Source organism: Neltuma alba, unplaced genomic scaffold, assembly GCF_004799145.2.
Source record: "Neltuma alba isolate B1F8T4 unplaced genomic scaffold, ASM479914v2 tig00005722_pilon, whole genome shotgun sequence".
Lineage (NCBI taxonomy): Eukaryota > Viridiplantae > Streptophyta > Magnoliopsida > Fabales > Fabaceae > Neltuma > Neltuma alba.
Window position 1 is genome coordinate 495,896 of NW_021634207.1, and position 19,850 is coordinate 515,745.

The 19,850-nt window shown below is 36.5% G+C and overlaps 1 pseudogene; it reads left to right on the plus strand.

Moving 5' to 3' along the window:
- The first annotated feature begins 5,707 nt into the window (after window positions 1–5,707).
- Window positions 5,708–19,335, plus strand: LOC114748516 (clathrin heavy chain 1-like; annotated as a pseudogene).
- The last annotated feature ends 515 nt before the right edge of the window (window positions 19,336–19,850 follow it).

Below are 19,850 nucleotides of genomic sequence, written 5' to 3' on the forward strand. Positions count from 1 at the left end.
GTTTTAGAGTTTGCTCCTGTTTATAATTATAAATTTATAGGTTATAAGTATAAGTGATGGATTATAGATGTACATGCATCAAATTCCTTAATTTGTATAGTCGGGCCTTAGAGCTTGGCGTATTTGGTGTGTGAGGGGAAATGATAACCGTTTTTTCCGTTGGTCACTGACTATTTATCTACGTTCATATAAGAAAGCTTTTTTTTTTCCACCAGGTGGACATCCGGGGTGTTTCTCCTTCAATTTTTCTTTTTCCAAATTCCAACTACGCGGTGAAAATATGCAGTGATATAAAAATAGGTAAATGTAAAGAAATTTACATAAGTCGTTGATTTACTTGATCAATATAGGTTTTTCGCAAAATTGCATTAAACCTGAAAAAACAATGGAAAATAATTACAAGATATACAATGTATGGTGCGTATTTTGCACTGATGTCTGATGAAGCCCCTTTGCGTTATTTAATTTAAAATTTCTTATAAAGATAAAATTTTATATTTATATTTACCTCATATTCTATAAGTCACTTACAATTAAAAAAACTATTTATAAGCCATTCTAGACTGATCGAAAATATATAATTGTACATACAATGCCTTTTTTTTTTTTACTTGGAGGCATCCTAGATTAAAATTAGATGAGGCTACTTAATTTTTTCTTTTAGTGATATGAGAATCTCAATTCATTTTGCAGCAACAGCAAACTGACTTCGTTTTTCTGTCCAACTTGCATGTGTACATTATGCATTCAAAGATTTCTTGGTCTTACATTCTTGTATTTTGTATATACAATTTAAAACGAGTCAAACTCATGATAAAATACTCCTCTTATTTTTAATATATAACCTAATTGGAGAATTGATATTTGTTCTATACGTAAGACATATTTCATGTCTTTATCATTTTTTTTTCCACACTAACCCTGTTAATATCTTCTCAACAATAATCAAGTAAAAGAGAAAGAATTAGAAAGATGTTTATAGTGTTTTAGAAAAAAAAATATTAGCCAACTAAATTAACATACTTAATATACTCAAATTAGTTAATTAGATTTTATATTAAGAAATGCCGCTCAAGGTGTATATTTGTATGGGTTGTAAAAGCAACACAAATGAAACTTTGAGATTTTCTAAGCATGAATTGTTAAGACATTTCAACACCCCTTAGCTTTTGCCCAGACTTCTTGTGTTCACGCCTTAGCTCTTATTCTATTTTTCCCCTTGAAATTCACAGTAATTGAGTTACATTGACAAGCAAATCATTGCAGGCCAGGAAATATGAAATCGCATTTTTATTACACCGTCCCCCTAGATGTTATGGTCGAGACAGGTCTTCATCTTCGGGCAAGAAGCTGAGCAGATTACTTTTATGCTTGTCTTAGGGAGGCGATGAAGGAATATAAGTAATATATGAAGAGATGCGGAGTTTCATCAGAGGTTTATGTTTTTTTTTTCAATCATGAGAGAGTAATTACACATTATATATATATAACGAAATACAAAAGAAAGCTTGTTAAGAGCATGGTTCCAGTGTCGTGAGGTGCATGTTGGTATTGCCATGGGATCATACCAGACTTTGATGAAATGAACAAGCGATTGTTTGGCTACACGGGTATAGAGGCGATCCAGGGATATATGCAGCGTGGCCTGTGTAATTACAATGCACAGTGTCTTGCATAGCAAACAGATCCAACGGAATGTTTGAGCTGCCCTTGACGTAATCCCGAACAACACTGTAGCAGTGTTCGTGGGCTCTATGCAACTTATAAAACAGTATAAACATGTTATTAGTCCAACCTTCTCGTAGTCCTACGATGGTCTTAAATACGCTTCTGACATGTCTGCTGTGTAGGTGCCTGCACCTGGGACCGCAAACTGTGCTTTAATCTGGGCATGTTAAGGATTGTATTTTCTTCCTGCAAGACATTTTGTTTCTTTTTTTTTTTTTGGGAAAAGCTACAACATGCGTGACATATAAAAAGAGAACATCGATGCTGATAAAAAGTTGACGAGAGTCATAACCGTCTGGGCAGTGAGCACACAAGGCACTTGGATAATAACTCTCTGAAGGTCCTATTGTGCGCGCATTTTTCTTTCTTCAATGGTTTTGTTCAAATAAGGAGAATAAAACCTGCATGTTGAATTTCGCTGGACTTTGTGTCTTTTTTTGTAAATAATGAGTATAGATGTGTCAAAGGAAGAGCCCTGCATCGTTTGAAATTGTGAGAGTCCAAATAATAAGTGGTTTTAGGCTAGTAAATGGACCAAGAGAGGAGAAGTGAACTTGCATGCACAGCTGGCAATTGGAAACAAATATTACAATTTCCTCTCACCCTTTGTGCACGAGTCAAACACGGTACTTGGCACTTTTATAAGAAATATATATCCGTCTAATTAATGTAATTTTAATTACAATTATGCCTCTTCAGTGTTTGTAATTGAAGGTTTTTAAATAGTCATTAAACAAGTTAATTAATAATTTAAACAACATATTTAATTGTACTCATGACTATTTATTGAAGGGTTAATTGCCTAATGATATTGTGATCCGTAGCCTATAAAGAAGCATGAAATTGAAGTTCAAAAAACAAAATGAGCTTTGAGCTTTCAAGCAACTATCTCTTTCCTCTTTTAGTGTTTTACCTTGTTGAGTTCTTTTATTTTTTGTTGCTTTGCTCACATTCTTCTTGCAAAAAGAATCCGTTTAATCCTGAAAAATGCTGTATCTGACTTTGCTGGTAGTTGCGAAATAGCTCTTAAAAACAATGTCCATAAGACACAATTCAGATTTACTGTTTCTATGCAGATATTTGATTAGCATTATAAAAGAGTTTGAAGGTCCACTGAGTTTATGGAGAAGTTAGGTGCTACCGCTTTCCATCTATTGCCAATGAACGTGTTCTCTTGTCCAGACGCGTTTATGATTCGAAGTCTGAGAGCATGGTCGGTGGTAAAATAGCCACTGGCCATCGCGATGAGGATGAATACTTTGGCTGCTTCGTTGAATTGAAAGGTTGTCCAATCATGCCACAGCCCATTGCTTATATCCCGTTTCGCAGCAACTGTCTTTAAACTATCTAAATTCAAGAGTACATGTCATTTTTAGTAATCATAATTATAATTAGATCATTGACATTTGCGTTTGCACGCATTATTAAACGGCCTGGGCATGCAACTAAAGGCATGTATACAGTTGGGGTGTTCGTGTAACTCAGTAACCCAATTTGACCATCTAAGCCTGCAAAACAAAAATTCATCCTAGCCCATAAAAACTCGTCTGAAAATAACTTCAGCATGTTCAAGCTGGGCCAAGTACCGGGCAGGGCTGGGCGTCGGGTTAAGTGTGCTGTCCTGCCGTATTGCCCTACCAAATAAATACATATTATTCTATTTTACATAAAATTATATATAATATGTTTATATATTTTTCCTGGGAAATATTAATATGCGATGGTAAGAAAATTTAAATAATATCAAAAAAAGAAAAATTGGAGTAACGGTGCAAATTTTAAAAGCTATTAGTGTTGAGCATAAATTTTAGATTAGAACTTATAAGAGCAAGCCTGCAGATTTTGTGAAGTATTCAAATACTCATTGACTGCTTATATCTCTCAAAAGTTGTTGATGTTTCCTTATATCTTAGTTTAATTTTAGGTGACTTTTAAAATGACATCGAGATAAAGGCTATATTTTCACCTCTTATTTTTGTGCATTTATAGCCTATTTATCTTATTAGCTTGCTTAGCTTTAACCGAATATTCTCTTATAAATAGATGTTATACATGCACCTTGAAGGACTTTACAAGTGTTAGATTTTTTTTTTTTAAAATTTTACACAAAAACCGCTAACTTTTGTTATTAGAAATCATGGAATATGTTTGAAGTTTACAATATTATTTATCAAAGATCCTGTTTGAATTTTTTCCTTCGCATCCTATATGAGTAGGGTGTTACTATATGGGCAAAAAGCCTACCCTGCCATTGGCAAGGGTATGACAGTAAATGCAAAATGTAGTCCATTCATCTTTTAAACTGACATCAGCTAGAGATCTTGTCCTATCCACTCCTAGTATTATATAGTAAATAATGCTATATTCGGTACTTAATATAAGAATCAGGCTGAAATTTATTTCCTAAATTTATAATTAGAGATTTCCATGTAGTCATGGCTAATTACTAAAGAAGTATTTTAGAAAAATCAACTCATATTTATTATAAATTTATTTTTTTAATCTATTTAAATTCTTCTGAAGTAATATGCTTTTTTTTCCAAAAAAAAAAAATCCTCTATGCTTTAAAGGAATGGGAGAAAAAGGTACTACCTTAAAATCTTATTTATAAACTACAAATAAAATCTTATAATTAGGAACGAATGCAGTGCTACCTCCGATCCTAATTATAAGAGCCAGTTGATTAATTTGATGAGATTAAGGAAGTAAGTTGAGTTAATTATTTGTCCTAAATAGGTGTTGTCTTTTCTAAAATATCCTTGCTAATCAAGTGTATTGACTAGAACTCTTATTATTAGAAGGGTTACTTTGAAAAAAAAAATATAAATATGAGAGACAAAGCGGATTGTGATCTTATATTTAAGATAAAAATAAAAGTTAAATATGATCTTATATTAAGGACTGGAGGTAGTATTTGACAAGAGCATTATAAAAAAATGACATGATTTTAAATACATCAATTAATTCGTCCACTCATATAAAATAAACAGATCGATTTGTCTTTGAGAACAAGTAGGAAAAAAAATTAGCAACTCGGTTCAAAAACAAGACTTAAGACATGGAGACACGTGTATATCCCCGCCCCTCCCCGCGCCCCCGCTCCCCCGCTCCGCTGTCTGGATTTTTTACCCCCTGCTAAACCAAATACATTGCTCATTGCGGTATGCTTTATTACTGTCTAACGCTGTGTTTGGCTCGACGAAGGGAAGGGAAGGGGAGGGATTTTAATCAAGAGAAGGGGAGGGGAGGAAAGGGGAGGGTGGTTACAAAGGGGAGGGGGGGAGGGGAGGGAGGGAGAAGGGAGGGGAGGGATTTTAATGATCTCCTGTTTGGATTGATTGGAGGGGAGGGGAGGGAGCAATTTTAATAATACCTTATTTTGTTCTAATAAAAAATTGACTATTTTAGCCTCATAAAATTTAAATGAATTTTCTCACTTTTTATTTTGTTAAGATATAACTATATATATATAATACAATTCACTAATTTTGATTTACAAGATACAGTCACACACTTATAGAATATCAAGACAAAAAGTCACAAGTGATAGATTTCAATCAGAGAAAAGACCTTGAAGGTGAAAGAAAATACCAACGGCCTCTTAGAATTAGAAGAAGAGAAAAAAAGTTTACAAATGCTCACTAATTTTAGAGATAATTATCTTAATAACCTCTTATTAGATGTTCAAAAGAACTCTCTTATGTAGAAATGTTTATGACTAATTAGAGGTTAACAAATTGAAAGGGCATATAAGGAATTAAAATATCATCTCTCACCTCCCCTCCAAAAAACCCCACTTTTAGAGGGGAGGCTAGAAGGGAAGGGGAGGGGAGAAGAACCCCTCCCCTCTTTAAAAAATATCTTAACCAAACGAGAGGGGAGGGGAGGGGCTCCCCTCCCCTTCTAAAAATTATACCAGCCAAACAAGAGGAGGGCCTCTCCTCCCCTCCGAAAACCCCGTACCAAACATAGCGTAAAGCTAACAGGAGATCTCTGCTTCTCATCATTTCATCGGAATTCCGTTCTTCCTCCCCCCGCTTTTAGTGCCAGAAACTCATTCGACTCTCCTTGATTCGTTCTTCCCATAGATCTCCTTTCCTTCTTCTGAGGGTCCAAGTCCTCTCAATTGCTGCTCCTAGATCTTACAGTGATTTGGATCCTCTGCAGACTACAAGCTCTCCCTTTCACTGCTTTTCTGGTTCGCTATTTGATTATTGATCTACGAATTCAATTATCGCCACAGATCCGAGTCTCTAAAATTTCGGTTACCCGTCATAGGCACCATGGCGGCTGCGAACGCTCCGATCGCCATGAGAGAGGCTCTAACTGTGAGTTACACTTCACATTTCTATCTTGCATACTTCGTAAACTTTGCCCCTTCGCCAAATTTTCTTGTTCGCTGAGCTGAATTGGCAATCTTATTACATTCCTTGGGTCTAAGATTATTTGTTTCTGTTCAAATAATCATAGAGGTTCTGCTGCTATAGTGTGCTCAATTACAGTCTCCAGTTAGGTACTGTTCAATAGTATCTCGCGATACTGTGATGAAGTTTGCTTTCCTTACCTAGTGTCAAGTTTGAATAGATCTGAATGATCTTAATTTTAGTCTGAACTGGAGAGTAAGATTTTTTTCCTCTTGTTCTCGCCAACTGCGTATTTCACCTAGCATACTGACCCGTGTCATTCGTGTTTTCTGACTTGTTATTGTAGCTGCCAAGCATTGGCATCAATCCACAGTTCATTACATTTACACATGTAACGATGGAATCCGATAAGTACATATGTGTCCGGGAAACAGCTCCGCAGAACAGCGTGGTTATAATTGATATGAACATGCCAATGCAACCTTTGAGGAGGCCTATTACAGCTGATTCAGCCCTTATGAATCCGAATTCGAGAATTCTTGCTCTGAAGGGTAGGATATATCTTTGTAATCATCTACTGAAATGGCGGGTTGTTTTTTAGTTACTAATACTGCAGATACTGGATCTGCCATCATTTCACTATCGTCATGTTTGCTACCTACCATTGTTGATATCACGATTTATTGGCTGCTAAAATTTCTTGTTTAATTTCTCTCCTGTAATATTGATGCAACCTCTAAATAAAATAGTTTGGTTCATTTTGACTAGTTGGTTCTAAAGCACATGGCCATGTCTATACACTGTAGCATAACCATTTGGATTTGTGGCCAGTTTCATCAACAAGATTTTGACGGCGTAATTTTTTCAGTTTCCTGTGCTGCCTTAGTTTGTTAGATTGGCTAAAGGATAGTTTAGAAAAGTACATGTAATTTGATCACCAGGATTACAGAACTATAAAGCAAGGATCTTTGATTGATTTGAGAATTTGAAGTCAATTTAAATCCTACGTGGTAGATCCAATGAACATAATGTATCTGTACATGTAGTATAGGATAGAGGGCTAAATAAAATTCTTTGTGGGACAGAAAAATATATATGGGGAAAAAGTCCATATTGTTTTCTTTTTTTTTTTTTGGGTTCCTGTATTATGGTAACATGCTTCTTTATTAATGAGTTTATTATTTGTAGCTTTATATGCATGCGTGTGTCTGTGTGGGGGTATCCTGTACTTTCATGTGCATTGCTTTTTATCCGTTAAAATCTGTTTCTAATAGATTTTCTCAGACTGTTAGGGTGACATTGTCTATGAGTTGCCCTATCAGGTTTTCCTGCTTTGATAGTTGCTCATAATCTTATATGTTTCACCTTTGCTATTGTCTTTACTGAGTCCTGATTTCACATGATGTCTATCAGTTGTTGTGAATCTAAATATATTCGTGTTATCATCATTTGGCAATTTGACAGTGCTTTTATCTTTTACTCAAACTATTTCCTTCTGCCAGTAAGATAGCAATGTGTGCTCAGATGATCCACTGCTTACTTTTGGAATGTTCCCATCCATTAGGGGAAAATTTCAGGTTTCAGTTGATTATGCTGTGTGCTTGTATTTGTTCTGTGCTTCAATTTTTAATTTTGAAATATCTTCATTAATATGCCACATCTTCTTCTTGAAGCCCAACTCCAAGGGACAACTCAAGATCACCTACAAATATTTAATATTGAGATGAAAACAAAGATAAAATCCTATCAGATGCCTGAGCAGGTAGGTATTATAAGATTATAAATACTTTTGGCACCAGGTTGCTTAGAATGACTTGATTAATTCTTCTGGAATTCCTTATTGGATGTCTAGGTAGTCTTTTGGAAATGGATTACCCCAAAGATGTTGGGTCTTGTGACACAAACCTCAGTATACCATTGGTCAATGGAAGGTAAGCTAATGATAATCTGCTCAACTTAGTATTTTCGTGTCTGAGCGCGTGTTTGTGTTCTTAGTTTACACAATCTTGCTTGGTGTGGGCTGTGGCTAATCTTCACATTGTTAACTGGTATATGTTGATGTATGCAATACAGGTGACTCTGAACCTGTAAAGATGTTCGAGAGAACAGCGAATTTGGCAAACAATCAAATAATTAATTATAGGTGTGATCCTACTGAAAAGTGGTTGGTCTTGACTGGAATTGCCCCTGGTTCCCCTGAGGTATATCTGTGGTGTCTATTATTAACATGGTGAAGTACATTCAACATACTTTGTGTTTTCCATTTAGTTCAATGTGATCTGTCGTTAGATCTGTATCCGCTAGATATAGCTGCATACAACTGGATGACAATGATGACATATTTCACTATGATTTTGACCATCCTGACATTGCTTGGTTGATTTTCCATTCCAGAGGCCGCAGTTGGTTAAAGGAAACATGCAACTTTTCTCTGTGGATCAGCAGCGAAGTCAAGCTCTTGAAGCACATGCTGCATCATTTGCTCAATTCAAAGTGCGTTTCTTTTTTATTCTGTGCTCTTTTTGCGTTAGTTTCCTCATTTGATATTACCTGAATAAGTTTGGAGAAAATTAAACTGGGTTTTGGATAGGTTCCTGGGAATGAAAATCCTTCTGTACTGATTTCTTTTGCCACAAAGACACTCAATGCTGGTCAAATCATATCAAAATTACATGTTATTGAGCTGGGTGCACAGCCAGGTATATTGTTATTTTATTCACATTATTCTTTGGGCGGTATGGGTGAAAAAATTTGTCCTGTGATTATATATTCATTTCTTATCATGAGATTCCGAATCCAATACTCGTCGTTCTTAATTTTTTTGAAGGATGAGTCATTGTGTTTTGGCTTTTTCCATTACATGAAAGCAAGAAGTTTTATTCCACTGTGGGTTAGCTACATGGATTGCTGTTCATTGTACATCCTATTGTGCTTTATGAGCAGCCAACGTTTTAGATATATCATTTACCAACAGTCAAATAACCTATGCCAGCAACATTAAAAGAAAGAAGACTCCTTTTAGTCAAAAAGGAAAAAAGATATATCATTTATCAATAGAGTTCATTTGATAATTTCCTTTAGTATTCTTAGCCTTCATTCACCTCTCTCCATAGGGCCAAATACTGTGTTCAACTCTTACTGCTGGTGCCTCCATCAGCCGTCAGCACATGTCTAAATCTCCTTAATAGATACCATGCCAACTTTCTCTAAGATGCCCACAGAATAGCTCCTTTGTTCTACCATTCAAAATTATTGAGTTATCCATGTATTGCGATTATATGCAATATGTATTGTTTAACTAACAAGACATAATACCTTTTGTAACTACTTTGAATGTCTGAATATCCGTTGGATTGAGAGCAAGTTGCAACTAATATGATTATAAAAGATATGTTTGGTTTTATGATTACTGTGAGCTGGTAAGAGTTGGAGCTACAATTAAGCATTCAATTTTCTTCGTCTTTATTCTTGTGAGTTTTGATAGCTAAGCACACCTAGTCAGGGAGAAACATATTAAGACTCGTCAAGGACTCTAAATATGAAATTATGAATAAGGATCTTGTTTAATCGAATTATCTGGGTAGTATTTTGTCATCTTTGGCTCAGTAGATTGTTCTTGTGGATGTTAACCTTCTAAATCTGCTGGCAGGGAAGCCATCATTTACAAAGAAACAGGCAGATCTTTTCTTCCCCCCAGATTTTGCTGATGACTTTCCAGTTGCCATGCAGGTAAGGAAATTGCTGAATGTTGTTGGTCGTTTCATTAATAATGCATGTATTTGATCTGTAATATGTGCATATACTGGCAGATATCCCACAAGTACAGTTTGATTTTCGTGATCACCAAGCTTGGCCTACTTTTTGTCTATGACTTAGAGACAGCTACTGCAGTATATAGGAACCGAATTAGCCCAGATCCTATTTTTTTGACTGCAGAAGCTTCATCAGTGGGAGGTTTTTATGCTGTCAACAGAAGAGGCCAGGTGTTATTGGCTACTGTTAATGAGCAAACCATTGTGACTTTTGTCAGTGGTCAAGTATGTTTTGGACCTTCTCATTGCTTATGTGGCGTGGAAAAATGAATATTGTTCTAACATATTTTTACTGCTTATTATCACAGCTAAACAATTTGGAGCTGGCAGTTAATCTTGCCAAGAGAGGAAATCTTCCAGGGGCTGAGAAGCTGGTATGTCTGTTTTAACATAGAAAGTTATGATATCTCTTCTTCAGGATGTTGTTTAGGAAATCCAATAAAACTCAGATTTAGCATCTTTTAATCTCTCGAAGTTTAATATACTCCTCCGGTCCTTATTATAAGACCCTGTTTGACTTTTTATTTGGTCCTAATTATAAGACCCCAATCCATTTTGTCTCTTATATTTATGCATTTTTTTCCAAGATAATCCTTCTAATAATGATAGTTTTAGCCAATATACTTAATTAGCAATGATATTTTAGGAATGACAACACTTATTTATTATAAATAACCAACTTAACTTACTTCCTTAATCTCCTCAAATAAGTCAATTGGGTCTTATAATTAGGACCGGAGGAGTATTTGCTAAGTGCTAACCCTTTGTGAAGCTTTGTTGGGATTGCAACTTTTGTATTGGAAGGTTGAATCTAGTCTTTCTTTTTCTTCTTTTGGTGGAATTACTTAGTTCATGTTATTTCAGGGGTCTTCATTAGTAGCGCCAAAGTTTATGTCCTTTCTGCTATTTCTTGTACTGTACTTTACTTGTTATTCCTTGGATAAATGTCATATATTTGTGAAAGATAGATGCTTGGCAGAAGAATGGTTAGTAGTGACCTCAGCTGTTGTATGCTGTAAATCTGTTGCTTCTTTTGGCATATGCTTCCTTTCATTGTATCCAATCTCCAATTTGTATTGTTTATTTCTGTATTTCCATGGGCTTTAACATTAATTCTTCTATTATAATTTGTATTAACCTCTATAGTGCATGTTATGAAGTTCCTACGTCTTACTCTTTGATGAATGGATGCGATGACTTACCATCTTGTTGGCATTTCAGGTTGTGGAACGTTTCCATGAACTCTTTGCCCAAACAAAGTATAAAGAAGCAGCTGAGCTTGCTGCTGAATCTCCGCAAGGAATTCTTCGTACACCTGACACTGTTGCCAAATTTCAGGTTTCTTTGCTTCTTTTTGTTTTTCAAATTCCTGATTGTTCACATGTAATTTGTAGGCGAACTAAATATTACCCTTAGATTTAGACTTGTTATCTTTAACATTTAATCTCTCCTATATCGTCTTAAGAAAGAAAAATTAAGTCTCAGTGGACAATTTCTTTCTTTTATTATTTGATAAAATGTAAGCAATATTATGCTTGTAGATGGTTGTAGTTGCTTGTTGAGAGGAGATGAAAGATTTGAACCTTCTGCATTTTTGATACTATCCTTTCTTCCTCGGGGACCTTAATTGTAAAAGTTTTGCAATTTGTGGCAGAGTGTTCCTGTGCAAGCTGGACAAACTCCTCCACTCCTGCAGTATTTTGGAACATTGTTAACGAGAGGAAAATTGAATGCTTTTGAGTCCTTGGAATTGTCACGTCTTGTTGTGAACCAGAATAAGAAAAATCTGTTGGAGAACTGGCTGGCTGAGGACAAGCTGGAATGCGGCGAGGAGCTTGGCGATCTTGTTAAGGTTGGGTTGCATCTGAAGTTTTGAAATCAGTGAAGCAATTCCGTTTCAGTTTTATATTTATTTTTTATAATTCTTTTTGTCTAGTAATATACTACTCAAATTTACCTGATGTGGAATGTTTTGTGTTAATTTGATGAATATTCTTTATTGTAGACAGTAGACAATGATCTCGCTTTGAAAATATACATCAAAGCCAGGGCCACTCCAAAAGTTGTTGCTGCTTTTGCTGAGAGAAGGGAGTTTGACAAAATCCTGATATACTCAAAGCAGGTATTGGATCAGTTCTTGTGTTGAGAATATTTAAGTGTGCTTTGCATGTTTATGTTTTCCTGTTCATTTTTAATTTCTTTGTTGTTACTATAGCTGGTGGAGTATTTTGCGTAGCTATAGCAATTGTTATTACTCTTCTCCCCTCTCCTTCCGTTTTCCTTGAAGTGTTTGGGTTTTGATGTGTCCATGTTGCTATAGGTTGGATACACACCTGACTACCTCTTCCTCTTGCAAACAATTCTCCGGACAGATCCTCAGGTGTGTGAGAAGTCCTTTCTGAGTATATTATGTGTTCATTTTATCTGACCTATTTTCTTTGTATCTTTTTCATTTACTGCCACCCTGTTGGATTTTTTATTTCTGATTGTGTTTAAACAAAACTTGCATAGTAAGTTGATGATATCAGCTGAAAATTTTCCAGACCGACAAACTCCTGGAATTGACTTTTTCATATTGTTTTCCAGGGTGCTGTTAATTTTGCATTAATGATGTCTCAAATGGAGGGAGGTTGCCCGGTTGATTACAACACCATAACTGATCTGTTTCTACAGGTGCGTTATCTATGCAACTACATTAATTAAGCTGCTGCAGTGGGCTGGGAGTCATGAATTCGATGATTTAGCTATCCCATGGTCATTGCTCTTTTTTTTCCCCCCTTAACTCAATGTTCTTCTAAATGTCAAGATGTGTGCTATGCTGGTTCTTACCGTCCAGCCGTGCTTTCAGCAATGGACTGGTTGATAGTCCACTTATGATTTTCTCCTCCTTTTGGCATTACTCAGAGGAATTTAATACGTGAGGCAACGGCTTTTCTCTTAGATGTTCTGAAGCCAAACCTACCAGAACATGGGTTCCTTCAAACAAAGGTTCTGATCTACTTGACCCTTTTGTTACAGGCCTTTACTCTTAAATTATTTCTTTCTTTGTATTGATATGACAATTTTTTTTATTAATCTATTTTTCAGGTGCTGGAGATAAATCTGGTTACCTTCCCCAATGTAGCTGATGCAATCCTGGCAAATGGCATGTTCAGCCATTATGATCGCCCTCGTATAGCCCAACTGTGCGAGAAAGCTGGTCTTTACGTGCGAGCTTTGCAAGTAATGCCATTTTGCATGTGCTTAATTGTTCTCTTTCTCTTTGAAGTGAAAGTCATCCCCTTTATTGAATGCTTTACCTCTCTGCAGCATTACACTGAGTTGCCAGATATAAAACGAGTTATTGTGAACACGCATGCAATAGAGCCACAGGTTTATATGCTGTATTGTACATGAGTTATATCTTATTTTGCCATGGGATTTTCTAAAATACTTGTACATTTTCTCATTCTTACAGTCACTGGTAGAGTTTTTTGGTACTCTTTCACGAGAATGGGCTTTGGAGTGCATGAAAGACCTTCTACTGGTCAATCTTAGAGGGAACCTTCAGATAATTGTGCAGGTACGGAGGTATTATTGTCTTCTTAGACATAAATGACATTAATTCGTAACTAAATCTTCTGTATGTCCATCCAGGTTGCAAAAGAATATTGTGAACAATTGGGTATTGATGCCTGCATAAAGCTTTTTGAGCAGTTTAGGTCATATGAAGGACTGTACTTCTTCCTTGGATCATATTTGAGCTCCAGGTACAGGAACTGTTTTTTTCCTGGTTAGTGTATGTTTTGATTGAGGATGATGGAGGAAGAAGGAAGGGGATTATTGATCAAGATATTTCTTTCATTTTTTGATTCAAACAAACTGTTCTTCCTTTTCCACTCGTTTCCTTCACTTTAAACATACACTATGAAAAATAGAAGTTAGACTTAAATCTACATCAGTGAGAATGTCTAGTTAAATCTTTTCTTTCCTTGCCTTCTCCTCCATTCTCCTCAATGAAAATATAGCCTAAGTGATCCCATCTATGATGTAGATATTATCCAATATGTGTCTGCTAATATATACTTCTCTGAGTAATTTTGAGCAGCGAGGATCCTGACATTCACTTCAAGTACATTGAAGCCGCTGCTAAGACTGGACAGATCAAGGAGGTTGAGCGTGTAACTAGAGAATCAAATTTCTATGATCCTGAGAAGGCAAAGAACTTCCTTATGGAAGCTAAGCTTCCAGATGCACGACCCTTAATAAATGTTTGTGATCGTTTTGGATTTGTTCCAGATCTAACGCATTATCTATACACAAACAACATGCTTCGTTACATTGAAGGATATGTTCAGAAGGTATTGTAGTTTGGATTCTATTCTAGTGTCTTTGCTCATGCTCCGTAGCTCAAGTGCTATCTACTTCTACTTTCTCTTCTTTCCTGAGAATTGGCTTGCTCTTTCTATAGGTGAACCCGGGAAATGCTCCTTTAGTTGTCGGGCAGCTGTTAGATGATGAGTGTCCAGAAGATTTTATTAAAGGCTTGATTCTCTCTGTTCGTTCTTTACTGCCAGTGGAGCCCCTTGTGGAGGAATGTGAGAAGAGGTGGTGTCTTTCTTTCTAATCCTATATATTGTTGTGTATTCATGTTCCTAATTTTCATCTTGTGGTCATATGGCATGCAGGAATCGACTTCGTTTGCTCACACAATTCTTGGAACATCTTGTGAGTGAGGGAAGCCAGGACGTACATGTTCACAATGCACTGGGTAAAATTATCATTGATAGCAACAACAATCCAGAACATTTTCTCACTACCAATCCCTATTATGATTCTCGAGTTGTGGGCAAGTATTGTGAGAAGCGAGATCCCACATTGGCTGTTGTAGCTTACCGACGAGGGCAATGTGATGATGAACTTATCAATGTCACAAATAAAAATTCTCTGTTCAAACTACAAGCAAGGTTTGTGATCTATACGTGATATGCCCTATATCTAATCATTTTTCTCTGCTTCATTGCTTGACTTGTATTACGATGAGCAGATATGTGGTTGAGAGGATGGACGCTGATCTTTGGGAGAAAGTTCTCCACCCAGATAATACCTACAGAAGGCAACTTATTGATCAAGTTGTATCTACTGCTTTGCCTGAAAGCAAGAGCCCTGAACAAGTTTCTGCAGCTGTTAAGGCATTCATGACTGCTGATTTGCCTCATGAATTGATTGAACTTCTTGAGAAGATTGTGCTTCAGAATTCTGCATTCAGTGGGAACTTTAATTTGCAGAATCTTCTTATTTTGACAGCCATAAAAGCTGATCCATCCAGAGTCATGGACTATATTAATAGACTGGATAACTTTGACGGACCTGCAGTTGGAGATATGGCCGTAGAAGCTCAGCTATATGAGGAGGCATTTGCAATTTTCAAGAAGTTCAACTTGAATGTTCAAGCAGTCAACGTCTTATTAGATAATATCCAAAGCATTGACAGAGCTGTAGAGTTTGCTTTCCGAGTTGAAGAAGATGCTGTTTGGAGTCAGGTGGCCAAGGCTCAACTCAGGGGAGGCTTAGTTAGTGATGCGATTGAGTCATTTATTCGAGCGGATGATGCTACACAATTTTTAGATGTTATCCGTGCGGCAGAAGATGCCAATGTTTACCATGATTTGGTGAGGTACTTGTTGATGGTGAGGCAGAAAACAAAAGAACCCAAGGTGGACAGTGAGCTCATTTATGCATATGCAAAGATTGATAGGCTCAGTGACATTGAGGAGTTCATTCTTATGCCGAATGTGGCTAATCTTCAAAATGTTGGTGACCGATTGTATGATGAGGCACTTTATGAGGCTGCCAAAATCATATTTGCTTTTATATCCAACTGGGCTAAGCTGGCGGTCACACTAGTCAAGTTAAAACAGTTCCAGGGAGCTGTTGATGCTGCAAGGAAAGCCAACAGCTCAAAAACATGGAAGGAAGTTTGCTTTGCTTGTGTTGATGCAGAAGAGTTCCGATTGGCTCAGATCTGTGGGCTCAACATTATTATTCGTTATAAGCTGACCCATTTTTCCAATTTATTTTATATGAACTATGATTTTTATTTTCTTCTTTTTCAGTACAATAGGGAAGTTTATTTTGAGTTTGGCTTTCATCTGATTTTTATTTTTGAAAAAAACGGGTGATTGATTTGAGGCTTTGAAAGATTCTTGAGAAAATGGGGAATCACATTCCTAAAAGTTTGCCATGAAGGACTAATGACTGGGGATTTTCCATGCTTATCTTATTAGAAGAGTTGCGCATTGGTCTTCAGTTGATGTTCTTATATTCAAATTCTTGTGGTCTTTTTTTTCTCAAATTTTTTAGGTGGATGACTTGGAAGAGGTCAGCGAATACTACCAAAATAGAGGATGCTTCAATGAACTGATATCTCTCATGGAGAGTGGTTTAGGATTAGAACGGGCACATATGGGTATCTTCACTGAGTTAGGTGTTCTATATGCTAGATATCGTCCTGAGAAGCTTATGGAGCATATCAAACTGTTTTCAACCCGCCTCAATATTCCAAAGCTCATCAGAGCTTGTGATGAACAACAGCATTGGAAGGAACTGACATATTTGTACATTCAGTATGATGAGTTTGATAATGCTGCGACTACTATCATGAACCATTCTCCAGAAGCATGGGATCACATGCAATTCAAAGATGTTGTAGCCAAAGTTGCCAATGTGGAATTGTATTACAAGGCTGTTCACTTCTACCTGCAAGAGCATCCTGATCTTATCAATGATGTTTTGAATGTCCTTGCACTCCGTGTGGATCATGCACGTGTTGTGGACATCATGCGGAAGGTTGTTTTTGTACCGGAAATTATTTCATTACATCTTAGTGCACAGCTTTCTTCCTATATTACTAAATTTTTCCCTATTCTTTTTCCTTGTAATCTTCTTTTCTAGGCTGGTCACCTTCGTCTGGTGAAGCCATACATGGTTGCAGTTCAGAGCAACAATGTCTCTGCTGTTAATGAGGCATTGAATGAAATATATGTTGAGGAGGAAGACTATGACAGATTGCGTGAATCAATTGATTTGTGCACGATAACTTTGATCAAATAGGCTTGGCACAGAAGGTGAGCTTTATGTCTTCATGGTGACTTTTTCAATTTAATTCGGGAAACCTGATAGATTATTGTTATCTGATGCAGATAGAGAAACATGAACCCTTAAATGTGGGCCCAGGAAGACTGAGAATAGAGGAGAAGGGAAAAAATAAGATGGCGAGGTAGGCTTTTTACTTGGTTATAGATATCACCAGTTGAATGTGATTTGTTTGATTATTCGCTATGACAAGCTACATTATCATGTTGGCATATCAATATTCCATATGAAATATAAAAAGCGGAAAGTTTCTTCCCTTAAATGTGGGCCCAGGAAGACTGAGAATAGAGGAGAAGGGAACAAATAAGATGGCGAGGTAGGCTTTTACTTGGTTATAGATATCACCAGTTGAATGTGATTTGTTTGATTATTCGCTATGACAAGCTACATTATCATGTTGGCATATCAATATTCCATATGAAATATAAAAGCGGAAAGTTGTCTTGTTTGCAAGCTATAGACAATATGGACTATATCTCTGAATTGGCAGAAATGCACAAGGTTAACTCTAGCTTTTTCTTGTATGCCTACTATTCAACATCCTTCATAGCGTGTAGAATTTTCATTTTTCCTATCTTTCTCTTTCAAGGTTACTGAAACAATTGTTTTTAGCTGTTTCATCTTGATGTATCCCTTAATTTTTGAAGGATTTGTCATTACATCCTTTTTCTCCTTAAATTATTTTTTTCAAATTAATGGTGTTTCAATATTTATAAATCATGTATGTTAAAGTTGCATTATGCTGACACATTCTAATTTTTCTTTTCACATGGTTATGTAGGGAAAGAAGGAATGCTTTGCTTCATGCCTCTTCGTTTGTTATGATTTAATCCGGGCAGACATCGCACTTGAACTTGCCTGGATGAACAACATCATTGACTTTGCCTTCCCCTATCTCTTGCAGGTCTGTATTTGATTTTGCTTTCTCACCACATGTAATTTAGTTTACAAGTATGTTGTTTTCGAGAAATATGTGATGCCAGTCTTCATCCTCTAGGAAATAACATAGTGCTTTTGCCTTTAGCTCCTGTCCGTCAGGTCCCCAAAATGCATGCTCTTAATTATGCCCGTTTTCACTTACGTGAACTTGAGCTTCTCCTGGAAGTCTGTTGATTTTATGGGTTAACAATCTTAAACCATGACTCCAAACTATTTTGGGTGGAATGGATGGCGGAGATTGAATTGTGTTTCGGACACTTGGGGAGATACTAGGCTGTCTATCTAATAGGCTTGTGCAAGTTGCTTGGTTTTATATGCTTTACCTGTGTTGTGGTCTTGAATTTACTTACCCTAGCAATTCTCTGTTAACTAACAGATGTATTTTTTTCTTTTCACCTATCTCATGATTCATATCATATTTTTTCTCCGTACTTTTTAAACTTGTGTAGTTTATCCGTGAGTACACTGGCAAGGTTGATGAACTGGTGAAGGACAAAATTGAGGCACAGAATGAAGTGAAGGCCAAAGAGAACGAGGAGAAGGAAGTTATTGCACAACAGGTAATTAGTTTGGTGGCCTTGGTTTTGCCTGGTGCTTCATCATAGCATAGTGTTTGCTGTTTACTGCTGCTGATTACTACTGGCATTTTTGTCAGCATATTGATCATCTTGATTGCTCTTTGTTGATAATTTCTATATCCTCATTGATCATTCCTTCTTAACGGGTTGGACATTCGTTTTATTTGATTGAATGTGATGTTTTCTGTTGCTGTTGCGAACATGTATGCCCAATTGTTGCCTCTTGCCTTGCCTGCACCACACCGAGCCTATGGGAGGAGGGGCAGGTATGGGAGGCTTCTTCCTCCTCCCCCTCCAATGGGTGGGCTAGGGAGGCCTCCAATGCCTCCTTTTGGCATGCCACCCATGGGTAGCAGCTACTGACATCCAAGCCACTGTTTAAGCTTCAGCTATTCGCTCATTTCATGCAGGAAGTTTTCTGCTTGGGAGTTTTGCATAGATTTCTTGTGGGATTTTGATGCATCATTTTTTCCTTGCTTCTGATGGAGGTGGAGGTTCAAGTTAAAATAATTTTGAAGTTTTCCTTAGTGGTTTGTTTCATAGGGTGGGCATGGCTTATAATGCATTAATCTTTTGTAGTTTTGAGGCATCTTTTTGTCTGCTGGTACGGGCTACTGATGATTCTGTGTATGGTTTGTACCATTTTTCTTGTATTCAATGAATTAGCCATCAGTATATAGCGTCTTCAGCGGCCAACATGGAATGCCTGTCATGGCCTGGTTTATCCCGCGCTTCTTGGTTGTGGAAGAAGCCTAATTAAAAGTTGCGGACTTATATTTTCTTTTTTTTGGTGTGGACCCTAAAACATGAGCAATGGAGACTGGAGTATTTGATCGAAATGGGCTCTGGACTTACCATGCTGACTAAATTTAATTCAAGTTGACAAGTCAATTAACTAAGTTAACTACCAAGACCAAAAAAAAATTAAGATTCCGTTTGAAATCAAGCATATTTCATATAAATTAAAATAAAACTTTTTCATGTATTTATATTTTTTTAGTATTCTATAAATCATGATTAAAAACTATTTGTAAGTCATTCTCTTATTTAACCATCAAAGTTATATTTGTTCCCCTTTTTCTTACCAAGTTCGGAGTAACCTCGTTGAGGTTAGAAAAAAGAATTTAATAACTGTTGGATTAATACTCATCTTTCATCTAAATACTTTTTTCAATTTTTTATATGAATATTTTCATGTATTTTAATTGTAATCAGGTTAAATTCAGTAATTAAAGGCTGGACATATTTAGCTTGCTCAATTTGCACTGCCTCCAGCGTCCCACGTTGAATGCAAG